At 40.2% G+C, this 19,027-nt stretch overlaps 1 protein-coding gene across 2 annotated transcripts in view; it reads left to right on the top strand.

The window, feature by feature from the left end:
* WAPL (WAPL cohesin release factor) overlaps window positions 1–19,027 on the top strand; it is a 155,345-nt gene that overhangs the window by 51,119 nt on the left and 85,199 nt on the right. For both annotated transcript variants that reach the window (XM_009272419.2, XM_009272398.2), the window contains exon 2: window positions 537–695. The gene's annotated coding sequence lies outside the window, so the exon portion shown is untranslated. The remainder of the gene's footprint in view (window positions 1–536; window positions 696–19,027) is intronic.

Raw genomic sequence — 19,027 nt, 5'->3', positions numbered from 1 at the left:
AACAAAATGACCTGTGCCATAACTGGCAGTGCAGTTCTGACGTGGTGTATGTTATTAGTAAACAAATGTGCAACAAACAGATCATTTGTCATAGAAGCCCTTAAATTGTCAGAGGTACTCCTGGTTTTTAACTGTATATCCCCCATTCATGGTCAAAATGAGTCTATCTTTAGCAGGAGACAGGGAGGACAATTTCATACTTGAGTTTCCCAGAGGTAAGAGGGTGCCTAAATGTCCTGTGTATTCTGAAATCTCTTGCAAGGTCCAGGAGCTGGGGAGATAACCAACAAGGGGAAAAAGTTAATGCTAACAGAAATCAGATAATAACCACTCTCCCCCTTCTGTTATGTAATGTACTATCATTAGGTGATGAGTGAAAAGATAAGGTATTAGTGCCAAGGGAAGAATGAATTAGCATTGTATGAGGCAGGAGATTGACACTGTTTAAATAAGGATACAACTTTACACTGACTGATTTGTTTGCCAAAAGATAGGTACTACTGAGTTGATTTAATTTCAATCTTCTTCCTTCACAGACATTACCAAGAAAACCTTTTTAACAACCTGTCCCCACCTGAGGAACTTTCTGCTCTACTTTGTACGGAGTGCTTGGCTCTGGGTCTCCCTGAAGAAAAATAATGGCTATTAGGTGACAAGGTTTAACAGAAAAACACCACCCAGACACGTGGAACCAGGTACATTTAAAACTTCTATTCTATAACTCTTCTTTTACAACCACCTGCACTATCTTTTATATCAAAGTCCCAAGCCTTGATTTACATAGGCACGTGATCTTTGTATCGCTCTGTCCCACAGCTGATGGAGGTGGCACATCCTCATGTTTGAGAATTAACTTAGAATCATAGCATCATAGAATAGTTTGGGTTGGAAGGGACCTCTAAAGGTCATCTAGTCCAACCCCCCTGCCCTGGGCAGGGACATCTTCAACTAGATCAGGTTGCTCAGAGCCCCGTCCAGCCTGACCTGGAATGTTTCCAGGGATGGGGCATCCACCACCTCTCTGGGCAACCTGGGCCAGTGTTTCACCACCCTCAGTGTAAAACATTTCTTCCTTAGATCTAGTCTGAATATTCCCCCCTTCAGTTTAAAGCCATTCCCCCCTTGTCCTGTCGCAACAGGCCACAGACGTTTGATAACCTGGTATTAAGTAAGATTTTCCCCAAAATAACACTTAAGTACTTAAAAAAACTGGCCTTGAAATATGGTGTAGATTATCAGTGCTGACAGCCTAATACGAAGTCTAATTATTATAGCTGTGTGACAAAAATAGTGAGGGACTTGAAAGTGCAGGTGATGAGTTAAATACTACATTGAGCAAAATGTCTGTGCTCTACCAAAGACATAAGCTGTCAGACACCTGTAGAATAGCATGCAGAAAATAACCAAAGATATATAATCTGTACTGAACAGAGGTCCTAATGACTGAAGTATATGTATTCAACATACAAAGTGCAGAATAGGAGATGATAGCTAGAGGAACATGTACAATGTATAAGTTACTAGTTAAAAACATAAAAAGAGATGGAGTCTGTAGCCTTTGAATTCAAGAGATTGAAGAGCTGGATCTGGTTGTATGGGACTTAGTCACAAACCCAGAGTGCACCCTACTGCCCTGAATGAAACATGAGAAATCCAGTACTAAGTAAACCCACATACCTGCGCACCACAAAGAATCTGGAACCTGCAAGTGGTGGGATGAGGAGCTGTTGCAGTGATGGAGGAGCCTCCACAGTGCCAGCAGCAGACTGTGGTCCCTGGAGAGCAGTAGCAGCCAGGGGCAGAGCAGCTTGTGGCCACCGGCAGGGTCAAGCTCTGGAAGGAGCAATGAACATGAAACACCACTCTGTTACCTTTGGAAAAACACTGCTGCACATGCATGAGTTTTCCATTTTTGTACTAATTTGTACTTTCCAAAGTTTAGTGCAAATTCCTCTTACATAGAAGGCGGATGGAAAGCACCTAACATTTAACCGAGTATTAGAAAAGCATAGTAAAGGGGAGAACAATACAGTGGCACAGGAGACAGACAAGAGCAGAGGAAGGGAAGGAGACATATCAAGGAACTGACTAAAGCAAGCAGCAACATACCATTCATCTGACAACAGTAACAAGAGGTGCCAATCCTTTACTCTCTAGGAGCAGAAATAAATCTACTTACAGTATTAATCAGTAATGCTTGAAATCAATAATACATAACAGACTAATGGATCTGAAAAGTCATTAGTGGTGTGTAGGAAGCTTACCTCCTAAAAGTAATCTGCATGAACATTAACATTAGAGCTAGTCAGAGAATGGATAATCTTGCCTGTGCAAAAACTGGTATTATATCTTCAAGTGATATGAAAAGCATAAATTCTGATTTTTTGCATGCCAAGAAAAGTCAAAATAAGTCTTTTGATAGGTACCTTTCACCATTTTTGCATGAAGCTTCTAAACTAAAAATATGTTTATTTCAAAAATGTTGTCAAAGAATGCAGATATTCAGACTTTTTCAGGATTACATCACTAAAATTACTGGAAAAATACCTAGTTGAACTGTCTTTTGCTAAGGGACAACTATTTAGAAATTTTTTAGCAAAGGTGTAACTAGCACCAGAAGTTAATGATGTGGGAAAGAATGAAATATAGTGACTATGCCATCTTGCAGCCTTTCCCTTTAGCTAGATAAAGAGCCAAATAATTATCTGTTGAATCTAGACAATAAAAGGCTGTTCCATTACAGGAATGTTTTGTTGCAGATTTTTTCTTATTCTTTAAACAGAATGGAAAAAGCTGCAAGGGCCGTGATAAGACTAATAAGTCAGATCAAATGTATTTTTTATAAGGAATATCTACTGACACCAAATATGTTGATCTTGCTAATGGTTCTGGCATAACATTTATGTGAGAGGATTACAAATTTGTAAAGCAAGTATGTTACAGCAATCATCTGTTCAAAGAAGGGACTCCTCTGGAAGAGCAGCTGTACTTAGACAGGAATGGCCTTTGAATGTCCAAGGCAGGTGCAAAAGGTCCCTTCCAGGCTCTGCTCACCAAAAGACAGATATCCCTATTAATGAGTAGCATAGAAACAGAATGGGAGGAGGTATCTTTCTCATTCCCACCACCCATGAAGGGGGAAAAACTTCTAAGATAGTTTTCTGTGTTTTCAAAAAAAAAAAAAAAAAAAAAAATTGAAATTCTGTATGAAATATTTTTAAAAGCAACAAGCAGACATTTGAGAGCTCCAAAAGTTAACACAAATGCTGATCATATTACTTTCCTTCTCACTCTAAAGGAGATTTGGTAACTTCAGGCCTCACTCCTAGTTTGCTTTCCTTTGTTTTATCCCTTTGGTCCCTTTCTTTTCTTTGTTTGTGCCTAGAAGTTGCTGTTTCCTTGAGAGGTAGGTTAAAAAACTGAGTGTGAGCTCTAACTGGAAATAACAAATGAGGTTAAATTCACTTCTAAAGCAAATTCTATTAACAAAACTGGTTTCTGAAAACTGGGCAAGTTTCCAGAAGTGTTTATAGATAAAAAGGTATAAAATAAGATAGCAGAAGGTCTGTAAGAGCCAGTGTGATAACTTAATATAACTGGTATCACTTAACCTCTATCAAACCTGATAAGGACATGGAGCTTATGGTAACTAAAACTAAAGCATATGCTAAGTCATATTGATTTTAATGGTGTTTATGTGTGTGGTAGATTAAGGCATGGTTAGTTTTAACAGCCCCTTTGCTGGTTAGGAAAGTATTGATGTGCCCATTTCACTGACTAACATAGATCCTTGCTAAACGAGTGAATAATTTACAGCACTCAAACCCTAGAGGTCCGGCTATCGTCCACTGAACTGGACTAAAGCATGCTCCTGTAAAAGCAAAAACTATCAGGTGAGTTCTTAGTCATGAGAGCTGCAGCCATCCCTGAACACACGTGTTAAATCCCATAACGGTAGGCGTTGGAGGGGGGTGTGTTCTTTCAGGAGTTAGTATATGAAGAGAAGAATCACTTTATATGGTATCATTCATACCAATCTACCAGTTCAGAAGATGTCATCCCAAGGGTTGGAGTCCTGTTGAAAAGAAATTGTGAGTATAACTGGAAGAAATTAACAGTAGGATGGCCTCAAAAAATTACACTTGGAATTATTTAAGTAGTGTTCTGTGAAAGCTTGAGAGTTCAAGCAACAGTTCATTTACCCAACTTATGCTGTTCTTGTCGCACTATAAATATTGCCTTAGTGATGAAGTAATTTCTTTTCTTACCTTTTTCACCTTACTGAGTTCTTTCTCATTCCCACCCAACTTATTGTTCTTTCATTTTCCTCCCATCCTTCATTTCTTCTTTCCTTTCTCCCAAGTGGTATCTCTCATTCATTCCTCTCTCTTATCCTTTCTTCATTTTGATATCTTTCAGTCTCTGTAGAAGAATAAATACTTAGTTTTGTAGGAAATTGGAAAAGCACAAAAGCAAGCTATTTTTCTTAACAGGGAAGCGGTGGACCATATCTGCAGCAAACTAATCTCTGGGAGTCTAACTGTCATTGCCTGGAGTAATTCAGAGTTTCCTATCTGCAAGTCCCAATCTAATTTTGTGTTCAAGAGTTCTTTGCACACCCAGCAAGCTAACAAGTACACAAACTTTGTAACAAGACTTTTAAAAAGCTTTCACTGCAATATTTGGCACAGACTTAGGGACTTTTTGTTAGCTAATGAAGGAAGCCTCCATTGCAGAGGATGACATTACTTAATGATAAGATGGAAACAAGGAAACATGGTTTTCCCCCCCAGAGTAAAGGCATATTACTGCATGTTGCTGCATATAATGCACTAGTTGAATTCCAATCGTTTGGAAAAGCCTACACTTACTCTGAAAAATAACCAACAGTTTAAAAAGGGTCCATGCCCAGTGCTAGAAGAATGTAACTATATAGGAGCTATTTCATAGATACAGCTGTTTTGTTAAATAGATATTGACCTGGTTATTTGTAAACTAGTTCTAAAATAGCATCATTCTGGTTTTAGAAGCTAGATAAGGAGAATGGAGGTATTTTCTTTTAACAAATAGCATTAAGTTAAGGGGAGCTTTGGTGGTACTTAGTGAACTACTACAGAATCCGTTTTACAGTCTAATACAGTCTATTGAACAGTAAACAATGAAACTGGGTTTGTGCGCATTGTTCCTTCATTTGATTACATTGTTCAAGCAAATGCAATCACAGCAAGATTAACTACCTTCTGAGATAAGACACAGGGCTCAGCCAGAGGCAGCTATTAAAGTTTCGTATCTTTCACAAGCAATTAACTGCTTTCAGGTAAGCACTGTCTTATAAGGAAGGGGTGGGGGATAGCTTGTTCTGCATGAAATAAGAGGGCAAATTCTGACTTCTTTGAATACAGTTTCATTTGAATAGGTGTTAATTTTTAATTTGAAAGCATTGACAAGGTACCATACCTTTACTTACAGCCTATTTTATCACATGACAAAACTACAGTGCCTTGTCTCCACCTCTTCTGCAGCAGGATACCCAGTGTACATTTGTTACATTATAGGAAGTATCTTTTTTTAAGTGAAATGATAGCTCCAAGTAAGCAAGACTTTCTGATATAGTACAGCAAAAAGTATTTTAGGAAGAAGCCCCAGTCTTTAGAAGGACTTCTTGCCCACTCATTCTTTTGTTCTAGATCTCATCCTCTGCAGTCACCTCTCTCCTTTCTTCATTATCAGCTGTGATGAAAGACATACCAGAATCTTCTGTGTCTATAGAAAAGTAATGTTCTCCTCTTGGACCTGTCCTTTCCCTTAATGGAACCTGTGGAGGTCCATGTTTCTCAAACTTCTCTCCCTTGCTTCTACTTTGGAAGTAATGTTTGGCATAATCTCAGTTGTATACCTCTTTATTCCCCTACTATCACTTGGTCTGAGCAATTCTCAGTGCTTGAAAAGCAAGTTACACCATGACTTACCTACCATTCATTAATACAATTAGATTATATTATTTGTTAGATTATGACTAATCACTAAGTAGATCTCTAGGAAATTTAATTTTAAGAGAAGCACATACTGCTTCTGTTACTTCTCCAAGCCACCTGCACTAGTGCAGCTGGAAATGGTTCAGCTATTATGAAACAGTATCATATGATCACATATGTTTTTCCTAGCCAGCTTATCAGTTTGATTATAGCAAGAGGAAAAAATAGCAGCAAAATAATTTCTTAATTGTTAGAGAAAATATTGAATATTCTGACAGTACTGATCAGGAGAGCTGGGACATAAAAAATATCTGAAGTGTGAACAAGTGGTGAGGAACACCATCTCATAGTCATTCACCCTTTAAGGAAGTTCCTCAGTTGGGAGCTGCAGAAAGATTTGTGACACCTTTATGGACAGTTTGGTTCAGCAGGGAAAGGCTGAGAACCATTGCTGTAATCCACAGTAAGCATCAACAATTGTTTCTAGTCCTTCTCATAATATACTACAGTATTGTCCAATTTAAACTGTAAAATTTAATCAGCAAAGAAAGTGCCAGTTAGTCTGTTTGTCAAGGATCCTGGGGCACTGTCACAAGGCTAGAGCTATAACAAGAGAGACTGATTCATGAAAAACTAAGTTTGAACATGAATAGCCTTTCCTAAACAGGGCTTTATTGCAGAGGCTCTGACTTTAGCTCAAACAGTAGAAGTAATTCTCAGTTGCATTTGCCAGAAGCAATTTTTGGATGTAATAAATCAGCACAGGATAACATACATCAGTGGTTCCTGCTCCATTACAAGTTGAGAAGACTTGTACATACTTAGTGAGCCCCGTTACCTTCATCTGAACCCTGAAATTCAGGGCCAGTGACTAACTCAGGGAGAGCTTGCTTCTTCCAGTCTTTGAGAGCCTAGGGATCACAGAGCATACTGAGGATATTACTGTGGTGCATATAACAGGATGGATGAAACTGTTTATTTACTCATCACTTAATAGTGGATACCCTTGCTTTAAGTTACTACAGAATTAATATTTTATATGTATAAAAAGTCTTAACACCAATTTGAGTTTCATATAAGAATCAAGCCCAGTTTATACAACAGTGATTTCTAATGTGAATGAGAGCTTCATAGATATAAGGAGAGGAATGCTTTGCTAATGTATTATTAACAGAATTGAATATGAGGCTTTAAATGAAAAAGGAGTTAGTATTTTTAACAAAACTGACTGCAATAGTCTGAATTAGTCTTTGAAGACCCCTAGAAAAATAGTGGAAGTCATAAGCAATGTCACAGGATCAAGCTCTTACTTTTCATATAGAATGTTTTTAGGCATGGATCACCAGTGGAAGTTTTATTGAATTAAGCCCATTCATAACAATCTTACCAAATTAGTGCCATTCATTTACAAGTGTAAGAAAACAGAAGAAGTACTTAACTCAAAGTATGACTTTCAGCAAGTGAAATTGGTGCAAAAAGCTTTGTGCCAGGAAACAGCGAGGGCCAGCAGCTCCCCAAGGGACTGGAAACCAGATATGGCAACACAGCCAGGAGAACAGGGACCTCCACCAGCCAGGGCCCAGCCCCACTATACCTGAGAAAAGCAAGCAGGACAGGCTGAGGGATAGCAACTAAGAGTCCAGATCCTCATGCATGCCCCCAAAGGTGAAGATGCAGATCCAAAGTCAAGTTGAGAAACCGTATCAGGATCAGACCTACTAAGAATAATAAGGGCAAGGCACCTCAGGGAGCAGATCTAAAGTCAAGCCAAAAAGCCAGAGCAAAGACACAGACATAGCAAGGTTGGAGCTGCAGACCAGCAGCATACCTGTAGATAAGTTCAAGCAGGAAGGGGGCATGCAGGGCTGAGCTAAATAGAGCTCGTGGGCAGAAGGGGTGGGTGGAGGCAACAGGTGAGGCTGGTCAGGGGAATTAAGGCCTGTTAGTTCACTCAAGGCTCTGACAGTTTGAAAGCACTCTTGCTTCCCCTGAGGGTAGCTGATTTACTAATATCTACGTAGCTATTCTTTTGCCTTTTCTTGCCAGACTTGCCAAGGTAAAAAGTTAAAAAGAAAGCATCTCTTTCAAAATTGCAGTTTGATCACACAAGCTTGAATTACATCCCCAAACATTCCTCATGTCACATTTAAGTTCACCATGGTTTCTCTTCAAGTTCCTGAAGTGAATGATATTTAAGTGATTTTCAGCTTCTTTTTTACTCTCTGTAAGTTGGACTTTAACAAGCTGTCAGATCAAATAGACATGAGGCTGTTCATGTTTCCACTCATTTTATCAACAGAGCAAGAGTACTCTGAATCAGGGAGAGAACAGAGGGCATGTCAACACCATACAATGAGCACCATGCAGAGATGCTAGTTTGGATCGTGGAAGCGGAATGGAGACATCAGTACAACGCTTCTTCCCAGCTAATTACTCCTGCTGAGCATTGCTTTTCAGCAATGTTAACTATTCTAATCATAGTGCTGTGCTAACTTTGTTCTGTAACTTCTTTTGCTACTGCTATCTTCTCTGTACAGCACAATAGCACATCGTATAGGCACACTAAAAATAAAATCGATGGGGATAATAGTCAACAATCTGTACCACCTTGTGCTCTTGGATGTCCCTGTGTTGGATACATAAAGATCCCTGATATGGGGAAGGTATACGTGTAGCATGTTCTGCAAGGCACTTTGGGATATTCTTTAAAATAGCAGTTGGAGGGAAAGAGAACTGGCCACATTGATTCAAGGCACATACTGCGGGGCTTCTGCCATTTTCCAAACAGTAAACCCAATGGCTGCAAGTGAGCACAGGCAGGGAAAAATGTTTTGAGCTGTCACAAGGCTGTGAGGAATGTGATCACATGCTGTGCAGGCACAAGTCATGTGCAGAGCCAGCTGTGCCAGTAATCACTTGAAAATTAAATTGTAAGAGCAATGGGGCCTGTGTAGTCCTGTGATACCTGAAACAGTACAATTCCTCCAAAATATCCTTGGTTTGTGCAAATACAGTGTTTGTGTAGCTGAAGAATTGTGTTGCTTTTTTTTTTTTCTTAAGCTAAATGAATTAAATGTGTCAGGGCCCTGAGTGACTAGGCCTTAACGACCCTAATCAACCTCATCTGGGACCCCCACACACCCTCTGCCCATGGGCCCAGGAGCTCTACTTAAACTCAGGTCTGTGCCTTCAGTATCTAAGCTCTGCTGTAGGAGTGCTAGTCTCTAGCTTAGTGATAGTCTTATCTGGTTATTGATTCTAGTTCTGGTCTATGGGCTGCTTTTCTAGCTTTGTCTCAGTTTTGCCTTGTCTCTGTAGGGTCTGCTGAGTGCTTAATGAGCTATGTCTGATGCTGTTCTTACTGGACTAGACCTGATCTGTAGATCAATATTCTGTTTTGACCTTAGGCCTGCACCATTGCCACAACTTGTTGGATAAGCTGGATGTTTGATCAAACCTGGCTGCTCTTTCTGGGTCTGCCTTGCTCAGGTACTGTGGGCGCTACCAGCCTTGTTACTGTGCCTGGTTCCTTGTCCATTAGGGAACAGCTGGTCCTTGCTGCATCTTGACAAAATGAAGCTTAGCAGCTATAGAACTGATCTGTATGGCTTTCAGGCATCTTCAGTGACTATATTTCTATTCAATGTAAACTTTCTTATTAATGCTACTGTTAGTAATGCCTTACAGCTCACAGAAATCCTTCTGCTTGTTCTCTTCAACTGCCTTTCAGGCTGTTCTTACAGTGTGTCACTTACGTAATGTATTTTCATATTGCTTCCTAAAGGCATGGCTCTTCCTTCTTGTGAAATGAGCCAGTTCAGAGAACTGAAAAGAGAGTGCAGCAGAAGTGAGTACAGAAAGCTGATAGAGGCTGAGCACGAGGCATGATACAGCTCTACTCTGGCTTCTTTAGATATGCCTATTAAACTACCTGTAGTCTTTTTCCTAGCTGTGCAGGAGTGAGAGGGTGGCTTTGGTTGCTTTTACTGCTTCTGAAAGTAATTACAGGGCAATTGTTTTACTGAAGATTTCTACTTTATTTGGTGCTTGAGGTAGCCCCTGTTGTCAAATCCCAGGAGTAAAATAATGACAGGACAATCCCTATGGCACTGGATTACTATGTGAGCATTTTGACTTTGTCTTATCTTAAAAATGTGCGAAGGCAAAGGTTTGTTATGGAGCACCATGGGCCAAACTGCAACTCAGATGTGACCGCTCCTGTTGTATCAGTCAGGTCCTACCACAATTTATGAGGGAGGCCTGCCAGGCCAGATGCTGTTCTCATAAAGCAGGCTACTGAGGAAAGGGAAGTAATAACATTCCCTTCTCCCCAGTGCAACATTTCTCACCACAGAATGAACTCTTTTTAGTGAGAAGCTGTAAAAGACTGCAAGGGTCAGCAGGTTTGTATTCTAAGAGTGTCAAAAAAGGGGGTTTTCTCCCACCCAAAACCATACAGAAGAAAGACAAAAAAAGCAGGAAAGCAAAAGTAGTATCTTCATCTTGTAGTTCAGAAATGGGACATGAAGTGAGTAAGAGTTGTGTAAAGCCATTCAGGAAGTCCATAGCAGAAATATAGGCTGCCTGAGTCCCAGCTTCGTCTAGAAGACCTGTCTGTCCTTCCTTGCACAGAAGGCTACATTCTTCTAGAAAGAAAAGAAATTATTTCTGCCTCATGGCTACCACCCAAGAGGATCTTGGCTGTTCAGTAGCAGAGTCTGTATTTGTGGGTGTGAATTTACTGAGGGATGAAAAAACTGAAGGCAGAACTATAGCTGCTGGTTATAACTGCCTGGCAGCCTGGGAGTGGTCCAATGTGCCAGCAGGTACAGCCTAGTCAGACGGGGACTATGGCAGCAGAAGCTACCTCAGCAGCATAATTATGCAAAACAGACCAGATGCTGTTTACAGCATGTGAAAATTACTTATTAACATTCAGAGATACTAATGATAATAATCTTAGGTGTTGTTTTAGGAAATATTTAAAGTGATTTAGTCAACCCTGTCTGACTCTACTGGATAGATACCCTAGAAAGAGCAAAAAAGGAAAATTGTATCTTCTTGCCTTCTGGAGATACAAGAATCTCTTTTCAGTGTAGGACTTGCATATCAAGTAAGTCTCTTTTGCATCAGTGTAGAGGAGGATTCTGCCATTAGGCAGGAAAATTACTTTTTTCTGTTCACTTCTGCAGTTCTCAGAGCCTTAACATTCTTCCACCTTCCTCTTAGAGGCTGTCTGCATTTGGTTGTTAAATCACTTTTGCACCACAAGCAACTGCTTTTTTCACAATGTTCTGTATACTATGTATATTGTAAGTAATTTGTCATGGAACCATGGTCACAGGAATTAATGTTCAACCTGAATCACCAGTCTTTCTACTATGTCAGGCTAGTGTATCTCAAAGGATACTGCTTTGCACTTACCCTTCGTGCTGTTCTCTAGCTTCCTTAGAGCCTTTCTTCAACCCTTGCAACCTTTTAAAGGCAAGGGCCTCTGGGGCACCAGTGGTCCTTGCTGCTTCCCTTAGGGAGGCAGTGCCACAGTCTGTAAATTATCTGTTCACCTGCACTCAGAAAGCTTTAAAGTCTTCTGTTTTGTGGGAAACCCTTTTCTGGTCCCTTCTCCTACCAGAATGCCAACAGTCCTTGGCAGAGCAGGGCCCTGGCTTCTCTTCCCATGCTTTCAGGCTCCAATGCCCTGTGCATGGGGTCCAGAGGTAAGAGAGGCTGTGCAAACCCTAAATGGTGCATGGACATGATACAGCCTTGTGAAGCTTTATGTGGAAATACTAGTTGAGGCAGGAGGCACTGTAGTGAGACAACTTTCAGGCCTTGCACTAGCATGCCCCATTGTACCAAATTAGCGTATGTAGCTCTGCTGTAACAGCATCAGAAGGAACAGTCCTGCACTGACAGAGAAAAAGATTATACATAGAAGAGGTGCAACTTTTTTATCTTGTAGAACTTTGGGTTACAGGTTGCCATGTTGTTTGTTTCCAAGGAAGGGTGACAAGAGTATAAAAGAAAAACAATAAAATACCTGTTAAGGAATGACAAGTTGGGTATTAACTTTGGCTAGTAGCTTTTATTTAAAATGTGTAGGAAAACCTAAGCTAAAAGCATGTTATTTTGTCTTCATAGCTATTTTAATCTGAATTAAGAACATTTTTTTTTCTAGTGTAGAAAAACCTCTAGATTCATGTGTATCTTAAATGTTCCTTAATTACTGATGTATTGTGAGCTATCAAGTAAATATTAAATATACATAGAGTTTTATGTAAGGGCAGACACTTGCAAACAATGGAAGCGGTAATATTCTGGTATGTGAAGGCCTACTTACAGAGTAACTCTTAGGTACACTTGTCTAACACACAGAGCCATTCAGACCTACTGGACAGAAGTAATTCCCACTGGTATTTGGAGCTGTTACGGTTTTATGTCAGGACCTACATGGATGTTTTCCAAGCCATGAATTGTATAACTGAAGATGTTGGGAGCAAGCAGTGGATTTTGATATTCAAAGTTATCATGGCACAATACCCTGTTTATAAGGAGATGACTGTACATGTAATTCTGTAGAAGAGGATTAACTGTGCTCCCTTTTGAAACATAATTACCTTAGTTAACTTCTCTCCTGAAAGAGAAATCAAATGTTTGTGGGAGTCTTTTGGAGGTGAAAAAAAAGTTTTTGATTAACATAGAAACATATTGTTATAAAATGTATATATTTTTTGAAGTATAAAGTACTGTTTGACTAAGTTGCAGTCATCTGGTGATGAATGCCTTCCCTGAGGGCTGTTGGTGGGAAGGTGTAAGCTTGATTTGAATTATTGGCTTGTATGAAGCCAAGCAATGTGGTGGTGTGGTGTGTGGCGGTGTGCACTGGGATAGTCTTTTGCTGCTGGGGATTTGTCTGTAAGGAGGGAGCAAAACTCTTAGTCTAGTTTAGTTATTCAATTGGTTGTGCATGCTTCCCTTTAAAAGAACTGAACTCCAGTGCCTTAGAAAAACCTAAACTGCTTCTACTGATTTAGCAAAAGAGCAAAGTTGTGTCTTGCTGGATGGAAGATACATGCAGTGATGGAGAAATAGGATAGTTGCATTATTGTGCCATCCTCTCTAGATGCATCCTTTCTTCTCTTAAACATGTCAGAGAAGCCAAGGTAGAAAATACACGATAAGTAGGAAAGGAAGAGAAGGAATGTGGTAAGGAGAGATGGATGTGGATGTGAAATGCCAGAGTAATAGTGAGCAGATGAAACAGACTGAATGAGGAATGATGATGGGAAAGACTGCACACTTGCTTTTTGGCTAAGACTAATGGAGAAGTGTCTGGTTTGCTAGTTTTCACTCCCTGTCTCCATGATGATTACAGCTATGACTGTGCAGAAGGACTGACATTCAGCACGATGCTGTGTGACCTGTCTTCTATAGCTGCTACTTGGCAAAGATACATATGCTTGGCTGATCTGGGAGCCTGTAGACCGTCTGTAGTTGCTGTATTTGAAAACTGTTTGGTGCTCTTGAATGTGTGCAACTGCAGGTGGACTTTGTCATGCAGTCTGAGGAATGTTTGTGCCAGCTGTGCTCTGAAGCCTGAAGTGAGATCACCTAATGTCTCTGAGTGGCTATCCTACTCCAGCACAAGTCCCCAGAGTCCCTGCTTGCTAGGTTAAAATTGCATCTTTTGGAGCAAGTGAATGGGCTATTACACAGCCAGGTCTGACATATGGAAAAGTAGATCCCTTTTTGTTAAAGAACAGCATCTGCAGAAGTTCCTCAAGTAGGCAAAATCAGGAGTATGCCTTACACAGTTCTTCACAGGACTACATCACCTTTATGATCAAATCTTCAGAGTTTTGAAAAGGCAGACTGTTGCACATTAAAAGGTGAGCGTAGGTGGCCAGTCATCATGTGTTCCTCTGGACTTGCTGCTTTTACCGATTTTCCTATCTCTGGTAGTCCTTTTGCTCTGTGTGAGAGCTGCGAGTAAAGCGAATGTCATGTTATGTCGAATTGTATTGTGTTGTGTGGTGCGTTGGCAAACCCTACAGTGGAGTGGGACCAATGGTGCCAGTACAGCAGTTCCCAGTGAAGCTCTATTTGCATTCCTTGTAAAGTGCTACTGCTGCCTCTGCAGGATTCAGTTTCCTTTCTATTTTTATATCATTTTCCAAGTCTGTAGTTAATATTAACTGACAGGGCCAGCTGAGAATCTTGGGATTTCCTATTACAGATAATTAAGGAAAATACTAATTCATGTACAGACAGATGCCTTGTGGTAAATCGCACTGCATGAATACCACTGCCTTCACTGCTAATTCTGTTTCCTACTGACTACTGAATCTGTCTTCTAGTATAAGGTGCTAGAGGCATGCAGCAGGTTTTCCAGCAAGTAGACATGTAAAGAAAGCTGCAGAGAAGCTTATTCTTATTTTTTTCCTGAAGTGTTGCTTTTATGGGCCAGTTGTCCTAAATTGTTATGTACCTAGAATATATGAGAGCTTGCATTTTATGCTTTCTTAATAGAGCTTGGAGAAGGACCTGGGAGGGGGATTTGCATTCATCACAATTCACCAATTGCTTTTTATCAAGCTTTGTTTCCAAGACCCTTAAACCCCAAACACTAGCCCAAACACTATTAACTAGTGGCAGAACAAAGGCAATCCTTGCACCTACAAATTGCTACTAATTCTTTATCTCCTCTCCCTTGGAATACTGCAAAAACAATGTCTAACCATGAACACTCTTTCTGTTGATCTGCATAACCCAGTGAGTGCTGAGACTTGTATTTTCTATTCATGCGCCACAGCCATCCTAACCTACAGCGTTGCAATGTCTAACCATGAACTCTCTTTCTGTTGATCTGCATAACCCAGTGAGTGCTGAGACTTGTATTTTCTATTCATGTGCCACAGCCATCCTAACCTACAGTGTTACGTAACAGGTGTTACGGAGAATGAGGTATCCTGTGGGCTCTAATTTAAGCAGCTACTATTACAGACAGCTGAAGTTAATATATTTTAATGTATAGGTATTAGTGTGTGTATATATATGATGGCATTTTCAAAAAACATATGGATCACTTGGCACTTACTTGGATATGTAGTTTATCATAGAATCATAAAATAGTCCTGGTGAGAAGGGACCTCAGGAGGTGTCTCATCCAACCTCCTGCTCAAAATAGTTAGCTCTAAGGTCAGACCAGATTGCTCAAGGCTTTATCCAGTTAGGTCTTGAAAACCTTCAAGAATGGGAACTGCACAACCTTTCTGGGCGACTTGTTCCCCTGCCTGCCTGAAAAGGTTTTTCCGTATTTGCAGTTGGAATATCTTGTTATTACAACTAAATCCATATTGTAAAACATATGTTGGATTGTAGTTCAGCTGTTTAGTTGGGAGTAATGTCAGATGTAGAACACAATGCTGAGAACTTATGTGGGCCATAGGTGAAGCCCTGCTGACAGGGACAGAGGCTGATGTCTGTAAAATCTGTGCTCCAGTAGGGATACAGGGACCCTACTCATGTGGGACTTAATTGCACATGGAGCTCAACGTCTGTAACTCAGCCAGAGTAGAGGCTGTTAAGAAGCAGTGCCATGACACCAAAAGTACCCCAAAGTAAAAGATGTGTTTGTAAAAGTTGTACTGACTGGGTCTTCCATACCTTGTTTTCCTAACAAGTTTTACACATCTTCCTCCCTGCAATCTAGGCATGATTCGTGTCTGTGTCTGCTGCTGCTCATATCTTTGTAGAGCAGAAAACCAGCGTGAAATTGATGTGATCTTCTTTCATTGCTGCCCAAAAAGGTTCTGAATAGCAGCCCTGGAACAGAGCGGGCTTGTTGACTTCATTCTGCAGCTGCATGGCAAATCTGCCTCTAATCCTGCAGCTTCAAGAAGATAGCACAGCATCTGTTCACATAAAAGACAGCTTTTGGCTTGTCTTTTTTGAAATAATGAGAAATTCAAACTACTGGGTTTAAACGAAGACTTAGAAACAGGTGACTTGGGCTTCCCTCATTTGCCATGAAAAGCTTGCCACTTACCTTTGACAAAGGACTGGATGGATTATCCTCCATTTCAATAAAATATTTTTGCTCTACATGTGGAGAAATTAACATCTAATTTACAAGAAGGTTTAATCCTGGTATAATAATTATATTCTATTATGTGAATCTCCATTTAGTTAAGGTATGAAGGTATGAATAGCTCGTCTCGTTGATTTTTATGGACTGGTTCTTTCTATATGCATCTCTCTATATATGCATTTGCTTGTCACCATGACAACTTCCTATCAGTTTGTCTGACACTGTGCACTTCAGAGAGGTTACAGTTAACCCAGGGCCTGAATGCAGAGTACCAGGGAGTAACATCTGAGCATCTGATTTCCATGGGCTCGTGCATAGTTCTGCTCTGCTGAAGTCTGATGTATCCATGCATGCAAGTTTAAGAACAAAGAACTACATTCTCTGACCAGATCTTCAAGCTGCAACATACTCTAATTTCACCAATATCTTTTCATTCTAATTATGTACACAGGTTTGTAAAGCCAATATCATGGACATGTTTGTAAAATAAATGTTTAACTATCACTTAACAGATTTATAGCCTGATTTATAGGATATCCAGAGACATTTTTTTAGAAAGTCTCTTTATAGTCTAGCTTAGAGGTTTTTATTATGGAGTACTGGGATGAGCACTTAATTGGCAAGTATTCTACCATAGAACTAAGCTGCCTTACACCTGTCTCTATCTGCTCTCCAGTAACCTAGAAAAATATTCCTGCCTGTGTAAATCTGGCTGATCGGCTCTGTCAGGAGCAATTTTTCAACTTAAACTTTGGTACTAAAAAAGATCTGTGCATTCTTTGATCTGAGATGCCTGGGCTGATACTCTGTGAGCTGTGCTGATTTGTGTTGCTGGGTGGTGGTGGGTGCTCACTGCCATGCTTCCTCACCACTCCATACAGTATTTCTGTTGTCTTGTGATAGCTTGCACTGGAGACTGGCAGACTTTACCAAAATAGGCTTTCAGACAAGAAGCCTCAGTTCCTTGAAGGAAGGATTTGCAGGACAAAGAGTTGAAAAATTTGTTTGGGGCATGTGGTTTTGTTCAGCAGTATCTGAAAGTGCCTCAACATTAGAGGTGAAACTGAGACAACTCTAAGCCTGCCAGAGGTAGTAAGGGCAAAGTTTTCTAATGAAATGTGAATGGCTAGACCTCTATCAGTGATGTTTATTGGCAATTGCTTGGCAAGACTGTAGTTTAAAAACCTTGCATATGTTATTTCCCTGTCAACCTCAGAAGAAAACCCTCGATCACAAATTGTCTTAAACAGAAATATTCATGCCCATACACTGAACTAGCTTACATAGTGTGAGCCTAATGGTAGATGGAGAGATTAGTCTGCTGCACAGAGCAGTAGTACTGCTTTTGCTTATTGCATTGATTCTGCATGTTCCAGCTGGGAGCTGCTGTGTCTCTGTACATCATGCATATTACATCCATTTTCTGTGTGTAAAGCCTTGCATCATGTTTGTTGGGGTGTTTTTTTTTTTTTAAGAGCTGTAGTGGACAACTTGAAAGATGCACAGGAATGTTTTCTTTTCCTAAACAAAATATCTCAAGTATCTGAAAAGGAAATTGGTTACCCTTGGCTGCATTATCTGATCAGAAAGGCATGTAGAAATGTGACAACTGTAAGTATTTGCACCATAAAGAGCTGCTTGTTCCAGTTCTTGCTAAAAGGCCACTGGAAACACCTTATTTGAATCATGGTCCTGGAGACGAGTTATTGCTTCTGTTTTGCCATTGAAATAAACCCTTCCAGGAGGAGCTCTCTAGACCTCATTATTACAAAATCTCATGGTAAGAGGATAAGAAAGTTGAGTTTTGTATTGCTTAACAGAAAAAGAAGGCACAAAACACTTAAGAGGTGTGTGGGGGGAAGACTCCCAACTGCCTCTTAGAGTTTACTGGTATTTATTCTTTTACAAGTGATGGCTGAAGTTACATTCAGAAACATCTGTATGACCTACAAGACTAATACAGCCGTGACAAACCAGTTCAGCACTACAAACAGCAGGGATTTGTCAGAAGCAAAACCATGATCTCAGCTGGTTATGCTACTGATGAGATTTTAACGTTTGGAATCCATGCTAAAATGCATGCAATTGAAAGCAAATGAAGATGTATTAAAAAATTTACTTTTTGACTATAGTTATATTAATGAAATGACTAAGGAAATCACTGGACACATGTCCCAGTGTACTGTGGTAAGCCAAAAATCCTCTGGACTATTTTAATGTACTGCTGCCAATAGCAAAATGTATGACTTGACAATATCTTTAGAGTGACAAAAATGCAGTTCAAAGTAGTTAATAATCAGATGGAGTCAAAATCCTATTTTGATAAATAAACACAAAATGTTTCATTAACTGTAACACCAAATTGTAACATGGTTCTTAGCCTGGGCTGCCAAAAAAAATTTATTAGTGATCCTAAGGGCAAGTGCATAAATTAATTCTTCTATATTTTCAGGAAATGTTTGGTAACTTCTTTATTTACCAGTAGGTGTCACTGGAGTCCAGCAGAGAGCTATTACTACTTTAAAACATCTTTTCTGCTTAATCGAACCTTTATTTCATAGAGAAACATTTCGTATTTGTTCATGGATCACCTAGTCCCAACCCCCCTGCCATGGGCAGGGACATCTTCAACTAGATCATGGTTGCTCAGAGCCCCGTCCAACCTGGCCTTGAATGTTTCCAGGGATGGGGCATCCACAACTTCTCTGGACAACCTGTTCCAGTGCCTCACCACCCTCATAGTGAAGAATTTCTTCCTTGTATCTAATCTAACGTACCCTCTTTCAGTTTAAAGCTGTCACCCCTTGGCCTATCACTACAGGCCCTTGTAAAAAGGGCCTACCTTTCTCGTAGGCCCTTTCAGGTACTGGAAGGCTGCTGTAAGGTCTCCCTGAAGCCTTCTCTCCAGGCTGAACAACCCCAACTCTCTCAGCCTTTCTTCACAGGAGAGGTGTTCCATCCC

The sequence above is a fragment of the Aptenodytes forsteri genome, unplaced genomic scaffold, assembly GCF_000699145.1.
Source record: "Aptenodytes forsteri isolate BGI_AS27 unplaced genomic scaffold, ASM69914v1 Scaffold106, whole genome shotgun sequence".
In the NCBI taxonomy this organism is placed as follows: Eukaryota; Metazoa; Chordata; class Aves; order Sphenisciformes; family Spheniscidae; genus Aptenodytes; species Aptenodytes forsteri.
This window is presented reverse-complemented; position numbering and strand designations above follow the sequence as displayed.